Source organism: Babylonia areolata, chromosome 5, assembly GCF_041734735.1.
Source record: "Babylonia areolata isolate BAREFJ2019XMU chromosome 5, ASM4173473v1, whole genome shotgun sequence".
In the NCBI taxonomy this organism is placed as follows: domain Eukaryota; kingdom Metazoa; phylum Mollusca; class Gastropoda; order Neogastropoda; family Buccinidae; genus Babylonia; species Babylonia areolata.
The window spans coordinates 33,939,805-33,955,949 of NC_134880.1; the positions used below are offsets into that span (position 1 = coordinate 33,939,805).

The following is a 16,145-nucleotide window of genomic DNA, read 5'->3' on the forward strand; positions in this document are numbered from 1 at the left end:
TGGTGTGGATTGATGAATCATAGTTGGAGACAGAATGCGATACTGAGATTTCATGTTCCCTTCTTTATCAATTATTTCCTCCTCCCCCCCACCCCCCCACCTCTCTCTCTCTCTCTCTCTCTCTCTCTCTCTCTCTCTCTCTGTGACAGCTCTGAAAAAAAATCAAATTGGTATTCACTTCCTTTGGAAGGTTTTGACAAACAAACAGAACCAATTTTAACATAAAATTCTGCTGCAGAGGTACATGAATAAGAAGAGTAGGGTAAACACATTAAGAACCATGCAACGTATATACCATTGGATACATCAAACGTATCATTGCAGAAACAGGAAGACTCGTATCAGAACTACGATAACCTGCATCAGATATTGTCTACACCTGACCAGATTACTTATGTCAATATTGTGCAGACAACGAAATGCTGTTGTTCCAAGGAAGCTGGTTATTTTTACTAAGTGGTACGCCGCCTTTTGAATATGAGTTTAAAGACAAATCATCTCCTACAAGACTACTCATTTGTTACTGATGAATATCTGAGGAGCAGCTTGGTGCGATTTAGGCTGAGAGTAATAGACTTAATTATTCAAACCAGGGTACATTATTTTACATTCCTTGCATGGTGTCAGACGTCCATCGTGTGAAAGTGATGCAGAAAACGCTACTGAGTATCAAGACAAAGAAAAATCTGTAATGCTGTAATTACGACAGTGTTGTAAGTCTGCTTTTTAGTAATAATGGAACCGTAAGAAAGAGAGTAGCTGGATTCAACATGGAAGTGTGGAATGAAAGAGAAATACAGATGATTTATCAGCCGTTGATTTCAAGATGATCCAATACATGAGATTTGTCTGGGTGTGATTGCGTGCATACAAATCTGTATGTGAGTGATTTACTATAATAACATTTTTTATAAGATGATAATTTAGGCACTTTATTTCTCCCCTTGTCCGAAAGGTTTTAATGCTGTGCGGACAACAAAGTCTGTCAGTGTCAGACTCCGTCTCTGTCTGTCTGTCTGTCTGTCTGTCTCTCTTGTTTTCCTCTCCGTCAGAGAGTTTTCCATTCTCTTTTTCTAACCCCCCCCCCCCCCCCACAACCCCCCCCCCCCGACCCCCTGCTGTTTCTCCCTTGACCCCACCCCCTTACCGACGCCCTCCACCCTAGTCATCTCCTGCCTTCTCTCCATTGCCTTCCCCCGCGCTCCCTGTCTTTCATATCTAACCTATGGTGTATTGCTCCCTCTCTTTCATATCTAACCTATGGTGTATTGCTCCCTCTCTTTCATATCTAACCTATGGTGTATCGCTTCCTCTCTTTCATATCTAACCTATGGTGTATTGCTCCCTCTCTTTCATATCTAACCTATGGTGTATTGCTCCCTCTCTTTCATATCTAACCTATGGTGTATTGCTCCCTCTCTTTCATATCTAACCTATGGTGTATCGCTTCCTCTCTTTCATATCTAACCTATGGTGTATTGCTCCCTCTCTTTCATATCTAACCTATGGTGTATTGCTCCCTCTCTTTCATATCTAACCTATGGTGTATTGCTCCCTCTCTTTCATATCTAACCTATGGTGTATTGCTCCCTGTCTTTTCATTCGTCTGCTGGATACGTGATAAAGTCCTGTTCGTTTGTTGTGGAATATGTCAATTGTTTACTTAATTCAAGCACTTTAGTTCTCTTTCTTTGCTGAGAATGTGTGTGCAGTCTCAGCTTTTTATGCTCTTTTTTTGATAAACAGTGAGTATACCTATGTGCACACATGTGTGTATCATTCAGCCAGATCGTCGTGTGTTCAATGCAATGTTTTGACAGTCCCATGGGATGTTTTTGTTTTAAACAAAAATCAGTTCCGCACTTGTGAGTGGGTAGTGTGTGTGTGTGTGTGTGTGTGTGTGTGTGTGTGTGTGTGTGTGTGTGTGTGTGTGTGTGTGCGTGCATGCGTGCGTGCTCGTGTGCGTACACACGAATGTACAAACAAACGCACACATATTCACGAACACCTTCCGTGAACGTCCGTATCCCGAACTCTCCTCACACCCCTTTACCGTCCACACACATGCGCACACACGCACACTCACACACACACACACACACACACACACACACACCTCCATTAACATTATTGTGTTATTGAATCAAGCCAACCATAACAGCAGGATCAAGCCAACCAGGGAATAAAATATCACGAAATGATCCACAGTACCAATGCCCCATGATTTATACACGTAGCTAACTAAGGAGAGCCACCACTGCAATCCACCTCACACAGCACGATACTTTACCGAACAACCAGTGCTGGCACTGACATTACAGTTCATAGCAATCTGCTGTCCACTCCGCTCAAATGAAGCTTTTTCTATTTTTTCCAAATAATGACATTGACCAGTGATGTCTTACCCTGCTTACAATATCATCGTATTGGGATGCCTTCGAAGGCCTTCATACCTACCGTCATGAAAAGTATGGTTTCTATGCTACTTATAGGAGTCGCGAAAATATCAATGTAAAGTCAAACACGCACACAGACATCAGTTGATTTGGCCACTGTTTACTCATGTGAGTGAAAAGGAAAGTTCATAGCGATGAAGAAAAGTTAATCCCACAAACGACAGAAAAGAAAAGCAGAAATAGGAGAAATCTTCTTGTTTATTTTGCTGAAACGTTTTAGGTCTTACTGCTGCTTTTTGTTGTTGTCTGTTTGTTGATCTTACCAGCCCACATCTGGGGAAATGGCATTGGCCACGTAGAAAGAAAAGTGCAGTATAAACCTCCATAGGCACACGGGTATTTCTTTGCAGTTTGTTTTAAGCGCCCTTGGATTGCTTTTTGTGTGTTGTTATTTTGCATTCGTTGTTGTTGGCGGTGTTGTTGTTTTTTGTTTGTTTTGTCTGCTTTTTTCTTTCTTTGTTTGCTTTTCAATTGTTGTTTTTGTTTATTCCCCCCGTCTTTCTTGCCAATCAACTGAACAACAATGTCAGAAAAGGAAAAGGTCAATTATCCTGATGATTACAGTCGTGATTATCATAATGAAAATGGTGAATCATAGTTTCATTTCAGAGTGTCCTTAACAGTTAATGATATTCTCAGAGGTACAGATGAAGCATATATGCCGGGCAGCGAATTAAAAAAACACTACAGCATGTGGTGTGTGCAGCTCATATAACATGTCTTTTTCTGCTTTTTTTAATTCACGCATCATTCTAATGTCAGATGCTGCATATGTATCAGTTAGCGGTTTGTGCACATTGTAAACCATGAAATGAATATGATAAAACAACTTGCGAAAGACAAAATGTTCCATTCTAATAAAACTGAAATGAGAAGCAGACATGAACGAAAGAAACAACAACAAAAAATAAAAACACCACCACAAGAAAATACAGTACTTCGGCAATCAGCGCAAAAGTGCTTCAGTATTCAGCAGATACAGTTCCGCGAGTGGGGCAACACAGAGGATTCACGTATTCATTCATTCAGATCCGATGACTGACAACGGATATAGTAACCAGTATTAGTCACTGACCACCGCAGTTTGGCCAGTGAACAGGGACGTCTCTCGTCCTGACAATGGCTGCACAATATGGAGTGAAGTGATTCTGTCTGTCTGTCTGGCTATGTCTGTCATAGTCTCTTTCTGTGTATCTTCCTTTGTGTATGTATTTGTCAAAGTTTGTGTGTGTGTGTGTGTGTGTGTGTGTGTGTGTGTGTGTGTGTGCGTGCGTGTGTGCGTGTGTGTGTATGTGTGTGCATGTATGCGTGTGTATATATGTAATTAGAGAGAGAGAGAGAGAGAGAGAGAGAAACTCACAAAAGTCGGTCTATCAAACACGCTATATTATTCCAGCCACCACAACATCTAATCAAACAACACATACATGACTCCGATATCCTGCCCTTGTGATTTACGTACTCTAGCAAACATAGGACACCAGGCAATTGATTTCATGAAACACAATAATTCCCCTACCGAACGCGGCTGGCTCTGACATTAACAATTCACAGCAATCCGCTTTCAGCTTCGCTCAGATTTATAATCAGATGTCCCCAAACAGAAGCTTGGCATCACAGCTGTACACGCCAATCACGCTATTAGGTACCTCAGCACGCAAATGAGAAAACGCAGAATAGCAACGTGCACACCGCTTTACTGTACTTATTCTCTGAGTAGAGGATGTATGTTAGCTGCTAAAATCAGAGTACAAACTGACAAAAGCTAAGAGGTTTTTGTTGGTTTAAACAGTATTTATTTGGAACATGTCACAATACAACACAGTTATAGATGAACAGGACAACAAGAAAATCTAATACAAAGTTATGTTCTGATACATGTACATTATGAGTATGTGGCGAATGCAATCGTAGCTAAAAGTTTGAAACTGACAATACAAGCGTTTGTGTGTGTGTGTGTTGAACATCGGGTCGATCATTTTTGTGGGTACCCTCTTGTTCCATAGTGCGGAAAAAGATATTCAGAATTTATGTGGATTTGAATTATGCAAGCGTCCGTGCCTGCCTGCACATTACACCACACTCCTCCTCCTCTCCCCTTACCCCATCACACCTCACACCATAAACCACATCACACCTCAGAACATAAACCCCCTCACACCTCACAACATAAACCCCCTCACATATCACACCATAAACCCCCTCACACCTCACACCATAAACCACATCACACCTCACACCATAAACCACATCACACCTCACACCATAAACCCCCTCACACCTCACAACATAAACCCCATCACACCTCACAACATAAACCACATCACAATTCACACCATAAACCCCATCACACTCACAACATAAACCCCATCACACCTCACACCATAAACTCCATCATAATTCACACCATAACCCCATCACACCTCACTCCACAAACCCCATCACAACATAAACCCCATCACACCTCAAACCATAAAACCCCGTCACACCTCACAACATAAACCCCATCACAACATAAACCCCATCACAACATATACCCCATCACACCTAACACCATAAACCCCATCACATCATAAACCCCATCACACCTCACACCATAAACCCCATCACAACATAAACCCCATCACACCTAACACCATAAACCCCATCACAACATAAACCCCATCACACCTCACACCATAAACCCCATCACATCATAAACCCCATCACACCTCACAACATAAACCCCCTCACACATCACAACATAAACCCCATCACACCTCACAACATAAACCCCATAAAACATCACACCATAAACCCCATCACACCTCACACCATAAACCTCATCACACCTCACACCATACACCCCATCACACCTCACACCATAAACCCTATCACACCTCACACCATAAACCCCATCATAAATCACACCATAAACCCCGTCACACCTCACACCATAAACCTCATCACGACATAAACCCAATCACATCATAAACCCCATCACACCTCACACCATAAACCCAATCACACCTCACAACATAAAACCCATCAAACCTCACACCATAAACCACCTCACACCTCACACCATAAACCCCATCACACCTCACACCATAAACCCCATCACACCTCACACCATAAAGCACATCACACCTCACAATGTAAACCCCATCACACCTCACAACATAAACCACATCACACCTCACACCATAAACTCCATCACACCTCACACCATAAACCCCATCACACCTCACAACATAAACCCCATCACAACATAAACCCCATCACACCTCACAACATAAACCCCCATCACAACATAAACCCCATCACACCTCACAATATAAACCCCATCACACCTCACAACATAAACCACATCACAACATAAACCCCATCACACCTCACACCATAAACCCCACCACACCTCACACAATAAACCCCATCACACATCACAACATAAACCCCTTCACAACATAAACCCCATCACACCTCACACCATAAACCCCATTACATCATAAACCCCATCACACCTCACAACATAAACCCCCTCACACCTTACAACGTAAACCCAATCACACCTCACAACATAAACCCCATCACACATCACAACATAAACCCCCTCACAACAAAAACCCCATCACACCTCACAACATAAACCCCATCACACCTCACAACATAAACCCCATCACACATCACAACATAACCCCCATCACAACATAAACCCCACCACACCTCAAAACATAAACCCCATCACACCTCACAACATAAACCCCATCACACCTCACAACATAAACCCCATCACACATCACAACATAACCCCCATCACAACATAAACCCCATCACACCTCACAACATAAACCCCATCACACATCACAACATAACCCCCCTCACAACATAAACCCCACCACACCTCAAAACATAAACCCCACCACACCTCACACCATAAACCCCATCACACCTCACACCATAAACCCCATAAAACCTCACACCATAAACCCCATCACAACTCACACCATAAACCTCATCACACCTCACACCATAAAACCCATGACACCTCACACCATAAACCCTATCACATCATAAACCCCATCACACCTCATAACATAAACCCCATCACGCCTCACAACATAAACCCCTTCACACATCACAACATAAACCCCCTCACACATCACAACATAAACCCCCTCACAACATAAACCCCACCACACCTCAAAACATAAACCCCATGACACCCCACACCATAAACCCCATCACACCCCACACCATAAACCCCATCACACCTCACACCATAAACCCCATCACAACTCACACCATCAACCTCATCACACCTCACACCATAAACCCCATGACACCTCACACCATAAACCCTATCACATCATAAACCCCATCACACCTCATAACATAAACCCCATCACACCTCACAACATAAACCCCTTCACACATCACAACATAAACCCCCTCACAACATAAACCCCCTCACACCTCACAACATAAACCCCATCACACCTCACAACATAAACCCCCTCACACATCACAACATAAACCCCCTCACAACATAAACCCCACCACACCTCAAAACATAAACCCCATCACACCACACACCATAAACCCCATCACACCCCACACCATAAACCCCATAAAACCTCACACCATAAACCCCATCACACCTCACACCATAAACCCCATCACACCGTAAACCCCATCATTATTCGCACCATAAACCTCATCACATCTCATACCATAAACCCGATCACACTCACAACATAAACCCCATCACACCATAAACCCGATCACACCTTACACTATAAACCCCATCACACCTCACACCATAAACCCCCATCACACCCACCCCCTCAACCTTCGCTCCCCCATAATCGCCTCCTTTCCAAAATCAGCAATTAGGTAATGTCAGACAGCTTCCAAACACTATTGCACGAAACTATTCAGCGACAGAAATTTGCCATTCATTCCGTCCCCCAGGGGCCAACACCGGATATGATGACCGGCATCAATGAACACAGACCACAGCAGGCTGTCACTGAACTGGAACTTCGCTCGACCACACACGGTATGCATTCCATGGATGATGAGAGATGTCTCTCTGTCTGACTTTTTGTCTGTCTCTCTGTCTGATAGTAAAGCACGTAACTCTCACCTCTTTCTTCCATATGTTTTTTCAGATTGTATCTAGTATTCATCGTATGTGTGTCTGCCTGTGCCTCTTTTGGTGTGCGAGCACAAGCATGCACATGCACGTGTGTTAATATTTATCATCATCAAAAACGTTGAATCGAAAAATGAAGATGAAAAGAAGAAAGAGATAGTGCAAAGAAAATAACACCTGCTTTAAGCGTCCATTATGTTTTCAGTGCTGGAGACAATAAATATAGGCAGCCTCCCGTGGGACGAGATGCCCATATCTGAACCCATTATAGCGTAACACTTACGAGGCATTCAATGCGAGGAATACTCCAATGTAATGTTCCAGCTTCTCTTATGAATGCAGAATGCTTTATCATCTCCAAAGAGAAATTAACTTGTGGTGAAAAACACATAAAGAATATATACGAAAAACACAGTCATTTACTGTATCATAGAACATAAAAACATGAATATCGACTTTGTCTGTCTCTCTGTCTGATAGTAAAGCACGTAACTCTCACCTCTTTCTTCCATATGTTTTTTCAGATTGTATCTAGTATTCATCGTATGTGTGTCTGCCTGTGCCTCTTTTGGTGTGCGAGCACAAGCATGCACATGCACGTGTGTTAATATTTATCATCATCAAAAACGTTGAATCGAAAAATGAAGATGAAAAGAAGAAAGAGATAGTGCAAAGAAAATAACACCTGCTTTAAGCGTCCATTATGTTTTCAGTGCTGGAGACAATAAATATAGGCAGCCTCCCGTGGGACGAGATGCCCATATCTGAACCCATTATAGCGTAACACTTACGAGGCATTCAATGCGAGGAATACTCCAATGTAATGTTCCAGCTTCTCTTATGAATGCAGAATGCTTTATCATCTCCAAAGAGAAATTAACTTGTGGTGAAAAACACATAAAGAATATATACGAAAAACACAGTCATTTACTGTATCATAGAACATAAAAACATGAATATCGACTTAAAGTGAATCCCACATACAGAAAGCACAGTCACATAATACAATATTCACAACAGACATACAAAATACTAAAGTTTACTTTGAGTAAACCACACATACAATAATCACAGCCAAACGCGTGAAATATCACACTATAATCAAACATAGGCATTATGTAAAAAATGTGCTATTTAATGGTATAGTTAAAGTAAAATGACATATCATGCACACATATACCTGGCATACTTTCTATGGAATCACACAACTTATTATCAATCATTATTGTTTAACAGATGAATATAGATATTGGAATAAAACTGCATTTAATTCTGCTTGTTTTGAGTCCAGGGACACTGAAGGTAGAAATTGATAACAATTTTCCAGAGTATGGTTGTTGAAATACACATGGATTTCTGTCGTACTCTGACACTCTCCAATTTATCAAAACTGTTCTGCCTCACACCCACAGCCTCAGTGCACATATTCACGATCTTATTCAGCATATCTTATTCTTCACAGCAAGACCCCCATAACAGCATATAAAACAAAACGTTTAAACAGATTCAACAAAGCATCTATAGAATCCCTGAAATACTTTAGAATTAATTCTGATGTTTTTCACTTTCTGCAGACAATAGAAGCGAGATTGTATTAGAATTAAAGTCTAGCTTATAGTCAATAATAGTACCTAAGTATTCATATTCAGCCACTCTTTCAACCTTTATATCATTGATAAACAGGTCATAAATGGACGAGAAGGTTTTTTTCCCCCTGAAATCAATAGTAATTTCTTTTGTTTTCTGGACATTTAGATTAAGGCGGACAATTGTTGGACTTGCTCAAAGAATACAGCACCAGAATTTGGCAAATTAACTTGGGCTAAATCATCAAAATACTTCATCAGCTGGGTTGTATCTGAGCCAGTGCAGTAATTTGTAAAAAGTGTGAACAGAACTGTACCTTGGAAAGCACCAGTGGAAATTGTCTTCACAGAAGAAAGAGCTTGATCAAAATGCGTCAACTGAGTTTTGTTAACAACAGAAAAAGAAACAAACAAACAAATAAAAAAAAAACCGTAGGTAGGTTCTGGTAGGATGTTGTGTATGTGAAAATGTGTTTCAGAATGATGCGTTCCAGACATTACTCATGGAGGCAGGGCTATGGGACGGTAGTCATTTAGAGACGTAGGGTTTTTGTTCTTTGGGACTGGGCTGATCACTGAATGCTTCCACAAGTTAGGAACACGACAATTCATCACAGACCATGTGAACAGGCCACTGAACACACCACACAGCTGTGAGGCACGTTTTCAGAAGCCGTCCACTGATCCCATTAGGCCCTACTGCCTTTTTGAAGGCAATCTCATGAAAGCAAATTCAACAGTGTAATGTTCAATGGACAACGAAACAACACATTCTTTAAGAAGGGTAGTTATTTTTTCCACTTCATCTTTTAAATTGTTTCGTTCAAGGCGACAATAGAAGTCATTTATTCTTCATGAAAATTTTTGTTGTTGTTGATCTAAATACATGATGGTGTAGAGACTGGCATTGTGTGTTGTCCAGAAAGTAGTTTCAGCCTTTGTCGTGCATCTGTCATATTGCTTTGAAATCTATGTTGTCTTTTCTTGATGCAGTTTCTTTGATTCGTTTATTTCTTTTGTAAGTTTCTTTTGTGCATACTTTCGTTGACTTCCATCGCCGCTATGAAAAGCTATTTTCTTTTCATTTAGTGTTTTATTAAGAGATTTTATTACCCACGGTTTGTTGTTCGGAAGATTCCTGATAGTTTTTGTTTGTTTGTTTGTCGTTGTTGGTTTGGGCTTTTTATTATCATGTCTTCACAAAAAATATATATACAATGATATAACATCAGTAGCTTCATCTACACTGTCATATGATGTAAGTGTTACCTTCTATTCGGTGCATTCATAACAACCTTTCAGTTCATCTCACACTGTTGGGCATCCACACTTTCACACTCTTCTTAATGACTGGTTCTGCCTGGAGTGTTGGTCTGCTTGATGGAAGAAAGTTAATGGTATTTTGGTCTGATGTACCGTTAGGTGGAAGGATTATTGGCATGTATAGCAGAGATCCAGAATTTGTTACATGTTGCACAAGTGACATACTGTTTAAAACAGGGTAAATAAGGACTTAAATTACAATGATTAAAATCACACAATACAAAACATGGAGCATCAGGAGAGAGAAGTTACAAGGAGCGGACAGTGTCAGTGACGTCAGAGGCTGCACGTGCAGCACAAGCGGAGGGCGGGATGTAGCACACGGTGACAAACAGCTGGCCAAACTGGCGGGGCAGGTAGCGGGGTCGTAAGGACACGGACAACAGTTCGACATCAGGCGTGCACAGCTGTTTTCTTTCTGCCACACTTGACCACACCACTGTTCCCTCGCGTTCAGGCACACGTCACCGCCCTGTTTTTATTTACACGAAATGTCCCAATCCCTGTCTGTCCTGAACGGACATTCAAACCCGTCAATCGCAACACCGTCGTCACAGCCATATTTCGTGTAAAACCAATAAACAAGATTTTCTGTAACATTTCATAAGATTTACATTAGCTTGTAGTTAATCAAAATTTGTATTTCGTAATTCTGATCGCATTGAGCGAATATTTGACATTATCATAGTAGACATGTATGCCGCCTGTCGGTCACGTGGTCGGTGCTGTCAGTCTTTTGAGAACGTTTTGTGATTGGAAAGGAGGCAGCTCTGAGCAGTTTGGAGAAGCAGTAGAGTGTCACGGGAATATGTAAAATGTACGGAACCTCTACACTGCTGGCCGCCATCTTCAAATGGGTGAGACCACACCAACATCTCAAACACGTTACATAATAAAATCACAGTCACTAAAACTTGAAGGAAATGCACTTTGAACATGACAACACATTCACACAACACCACGTAGCACGCTAGACAGACGGCAGATCACAGAACGTTCAACAGGAGAAAAAACCGGGAGACACAACACCACAGCGGTCTGCCCCCAGTGAAGCACCACCTACATGTTCCTCTTTTCTTCTCATCGACATTCGCATGTAAATAATTTTGTGGGAACATAGACCTGGGGGAACATACACATGCTCTCCTTTCATCACACACACACACACACACACACACGACCAACACCCCCCGTACACCCACATTCGCTCATGTCCACACCACACCCACACATACATACACACACACGCATGTTCACACACACACACACGCGCGCGCGCAAACACGCAAACACACACAAGCACGCAGAAACATACATCATGTGTGTGCACATGGATACTGAAAAGGGAGCGCGAGAGAACAAGACAAACAGAAACAGGGTGACACTTCGACAGGCAGACATGCCAATATGTAACCACCCTTTCCCTGAAAAAACAAAGAAAGAAAAAAAAGATGAGCCAGACTGGGGCCCCCAAAAGTGTCCAAGCAAAACTGCAACTCTTTCATCTCTTCTCTCTCTCTCTGTTCCCAGTGTTGCAACTCCTTTAGGCTTTCTACGTGTTTTTCACACACACACACACACACACGATCGGTTCTTTAGCGCTGTGGCAGAGCGCGCGCATGCGGTGCGTGCAAAACGTGCTTCGCGTGCACAGTTTCTGCCGGATTCACGTGGGGTCGGATTTGATTGTGTGACTGTGAGTTTGTGAAGTCGAGTATGTGTTCAACTGTTCCCTTGTTGTGGAGGTGACTTGTCAACGACAGTGACTGTCGTCGGGGTGAACTGGACTGGACTGAGAGATTAGTCTCAGCTTGTGGACTGTTTCGTTCTTTGTGCAACTAGTTGTCTGAGTCTTCGTGTCTGAGTCGAAAACCACAGGAAATGAGTTAACCATGTGCAAATGGTAATAACTGCTTCAAATACGCACAAAATCGCTATCAAAACGGGACCATGAATATGGGACACTAAAATAGGAAATTAATATTTAGGTTTACCGGAGAAACAGCGGCGTGATAGTTTATATAAGTGGGACTACATCATTCAGAGGAAAGAACATTGACTGATATTCCTGATTTAAAATTCCCAAAACAAACAAACCCGCAAAACAAAATCCTTGCAGGGACAAAGTCTCAAGCGACATAAAGGTGATAACATTTATGAACATTTCTATCTCAGCTCACTGCGGTTTTGAAGAGGGTACACAGACGACCATGTGGATTTAGTTGTTTCCGTTGTTATCCATTATAAATAACTGGCACAGAAGATACCTCATGAATTGAGCTGGAAAATTAGTCGAGCTTCACTGAGCTGGTGGTCATTCAATTGTGAACAGGTTTTCCGGGGTCTTGCCGGCTTTGCGACTGATTCCACTTGTGACTCATCACATGAAGGAGAGGGGACGTGGAGGTGGTACGTCGGGTGGGCTGCGTGTGTCAGAAGGCTGGGGGTGGGGGCCGAGGGGATTTAACTTCGCATTTTGTTTTTCACAAACTATCACATGCTTTTGAAGCGGTTTTCCCTTTATGTTTTGGACAATATACATTAGTATGATAAGAGTTCAGTGATGTATTGAAGAGAGAGATGGAGAGAGAAACTGCCAGTATAATTTTCTTTTCAACTGCACGGTCAGTGATGTATTGAAGAGAGAGAGGGAGAGAGAAACTGCCAGTATAATTTTCTTTTCAACTGCACGGTCAGTGATGTATTGAAGAGAGAGAGGGAGAGAGAAACTGCCAGTATAATTTTCTTTTCAACTGCACGGTCAGTAATGTATTGAAGAGAGAGACAGAGTGAGAGAGAAACTGCCAGTATAATTTTCTTTTCAACTGCACGGTCAGTAATGTATTGAAGAGAGAGAGGGAGAGAGAAACTGCCAGTATAATTTTCTTTTCAACTGCACGGTCAGTGATGTATTGAAGAGAGAGAGGAACTGCCAGTATACTTTTCTTTTCAACTGCACGGTCAGTGATGTATTGAAGAGAGAGAGGAACTGCCAGTATACTTTTCTTTTCAACTGCACGGTCAGTGATGTATTGAAGAGAGAGAGGAACTGCCAGTATACTTTTCTTTTCAACTGCACGGTCAAGGAGAGTATTGCAACGCTGGGTGTTTCCAGGACATATAAATTGACAGTAAACATTTCACGAATCAGCTACTTCAATCGAATTTTTATCTAATTAATTGATTAATTTATATTTCAATCTACAAAATTCCCTTCGAGTAGGAAATCAATCGCTGAGGCAATTACAACATCATTCCCAGAGTGAACCGATGGCCACTCTTGGTGGCTTGCTGAGATGTCTGGATTAATTCTAGGTTTGGGATTTCTTTCCCCTTTTTGGCTTGCTAATTTAAACGAATAAACCCAGCAAAGAATACCTATCATAATTATTTCGCTTTTTGATAACACACAAACACACACATAGTGTGTGTGTGTGTGTGTGTGTGTGTGTGTGTGTGTGTGTGTGTGTGTGTGTGTGTGTGTGTGTGTACTTGTCTAGTAGAAACAACAAACGGGCATAGATAAACAGTATTTAATTTCAAACCATTCCCAAAGCCTCGAAGTGGCTAAAATCTTTGTTCTTCAGTTCTTGGGGTGGAAAGAAATGTTATTTAAAAAAACGAAGTGCACACGTTTACATCTATCTGAAGAACGTTAATTTAAATTGACCATCCCCCCTCTACCTCCACCTCCCACAACAACACTAAAAATAATGAAAAAAAATCCAAACAACAAACCGAAAAACAGCCAGTTAAAAGTTGTCTTTCAGACAGACTTTCCTGCGGAGGAGGAGTGGAGAGCAGAGACCAGACCGGGCATCACACTCCACAGGATGACACGGAGCTGAGGTTGCAGCAGCACCAGCACCAGCAGCCGATTTTCTAGACACTGCCGGCTGCTGTGATGAAGACAGTCACTGCAGCTGTACCCATAGTCTAGCACACAGCAGCAAGTAGTTACTGGATTTTGTACAGGAAATGACAAGGCAGATAGAGGGAGAAGAAGTTCAGTTTTCGCCTGTGTCCACGCAACGCACTGCTGGATAGTGGTTGTGTGGGTTTTTTGTTGTTAGGGTTTTTTTTATGACAGTGGTGTTCGTTCCTTGTTCTGCTGCACGTTTCTGGTGCTTTGGACTCCGGAGCCAAGTGTTACTTCCAAAGCAGCTTGAATTACAGGTAAGGAACGACACAGTGTGTGTGTGTGTGTGTGTGTGTGTGTGTGCGCGCGCGCGCGCGTTCGTGTAGGGGATGGGCGGCATGTGTGCATGTGTCCGTGTGTGTGAACAGAGAATGTGTGTGCGTGTGTTGCGCGTCTGTAAAGTGGTAATTCAAGCAAGGGGCCTTTTGATTCAGCGGAATGGGAAATCCGATTTCGGTGGACGTCGTCAGTTTTTCAATTTATCAGATGATTTCTAATGGTAAAAAATGCCTTGTTCAAAGAAAGATGGATGAAAAGGGAATTGTTCGCGTGCGTACGAAGTCCATGGTTGGGCGGGTTTGGTGAGTGAATGCTAGCATGCGTGCTTGTGTGTGTATGTGTGTGTGTGTGTGTGTGTGTGTGTGTGTATGAATGTGCGTGTGAATAATGTATGTACCATATGTTTCTGTGTGCGCTCGTGTGTGTGTGTGTGTGTGTGTGTGTGTGTGTGTGTGTGTGTGTGTGTGTGTGTGCCTACGTGTTTATTCGTGTGTGTGTGTGTGTGTGTGTGTGTGTGTGTGTGTGAGCATGAGCGCGAGTGTATCTCTCTGTGTTTTGCTTGTGACCCCCTCCCCCCCCAACAGCCCCCCCTCACCATCCTCTTCCTGTCAGACATTGAGCCTTCCCGTTAAACTGCATGTCAAGTAATGATTCTGAACAATGCAGTCTGTGTGTGTGTGTGTGTGTGTGTGTGTTCTGCCTGTCTTTCTGTCTTCTGCCTGTTTGTCTGTCTGTCTTTATAACTACTTTAACCCATGAATGGATCTACCTGTTATAGATATGTCTGTCTGTCTGTCTGCCTGCCTGTTTGTCTACCTGCCTGCCTGTCTGTCTCTCCCTCTCCCCCTCTCTCTCCTGCCTCCAAGCTGACCAGAAGAGGTTGGACCTCAGTGAGGGGAGGGGTGAAACAAGTGTGGTCTGTTGAGTTTGCTGCTTTCAGCTGTCATGCCTCCGTTTCCTTGCCTTCGTCTTTTTGTCTTTTTTGTCACCTTTCACTTGCATTTCTTTTGGTTATCTCTCTCCCCCGTCCTCTCTCTCTCTCTCTCTCTCTCTGTGTGTGTGTGTGTGTGTGTGTGTGTATGTGTGTGTGTGAGTGATCAGTTACGAAATAGATAGGCTCCTAAGAAATATTTGTCTCCAAAATCAGTTTTTAATTTTTGTTATATGCTCAAAGGAGGCAAAAAAGTCATTTTAGCTGTAAGATGATTAGATTTGCAAATATTGCCTAGCTATACTTTTGGAGTTAAAAGACATTTGTGTTTTCTCAACTTTTATGTGACATTGTTGTGTATTTGGAAATGTTTGTTCTAGGCATGAAAAGATTATTTTGCTGTAATCCTCCATACTCCAGTGGGAGTGAAAGGATAATTAAAACTTGAAACTCGTGCGTGCGTACGTGCGTGCGTGCGTGTGTGTGTGTGTGTGTGTGTGTGTGTGTGACAGTG

General features: G+C 42.3%; 1 long non-coding RNA gene across 1 annotated transcript in view; it reads left to right on the forward strand.

The window, feature by feature from the left end:
- The first annotated feature begins 14,291 nt into the window (after positions 1-14,291).
- Positions 14,292-16,145, forward strand: part of LOC143282451 (uncharacterized) — a 219,084-nt gene continuing 217,230 nt past the window's right edge. The window contains exon 1 of the long non-coding RNA XR_013055255.1: positions 14,292-14,678. This is a non-coding gene — a long non-coding RNA (uncharacterized LOC143282451). The remainder of the gene's footprint in view (positions 14,679-16,145) is intronic.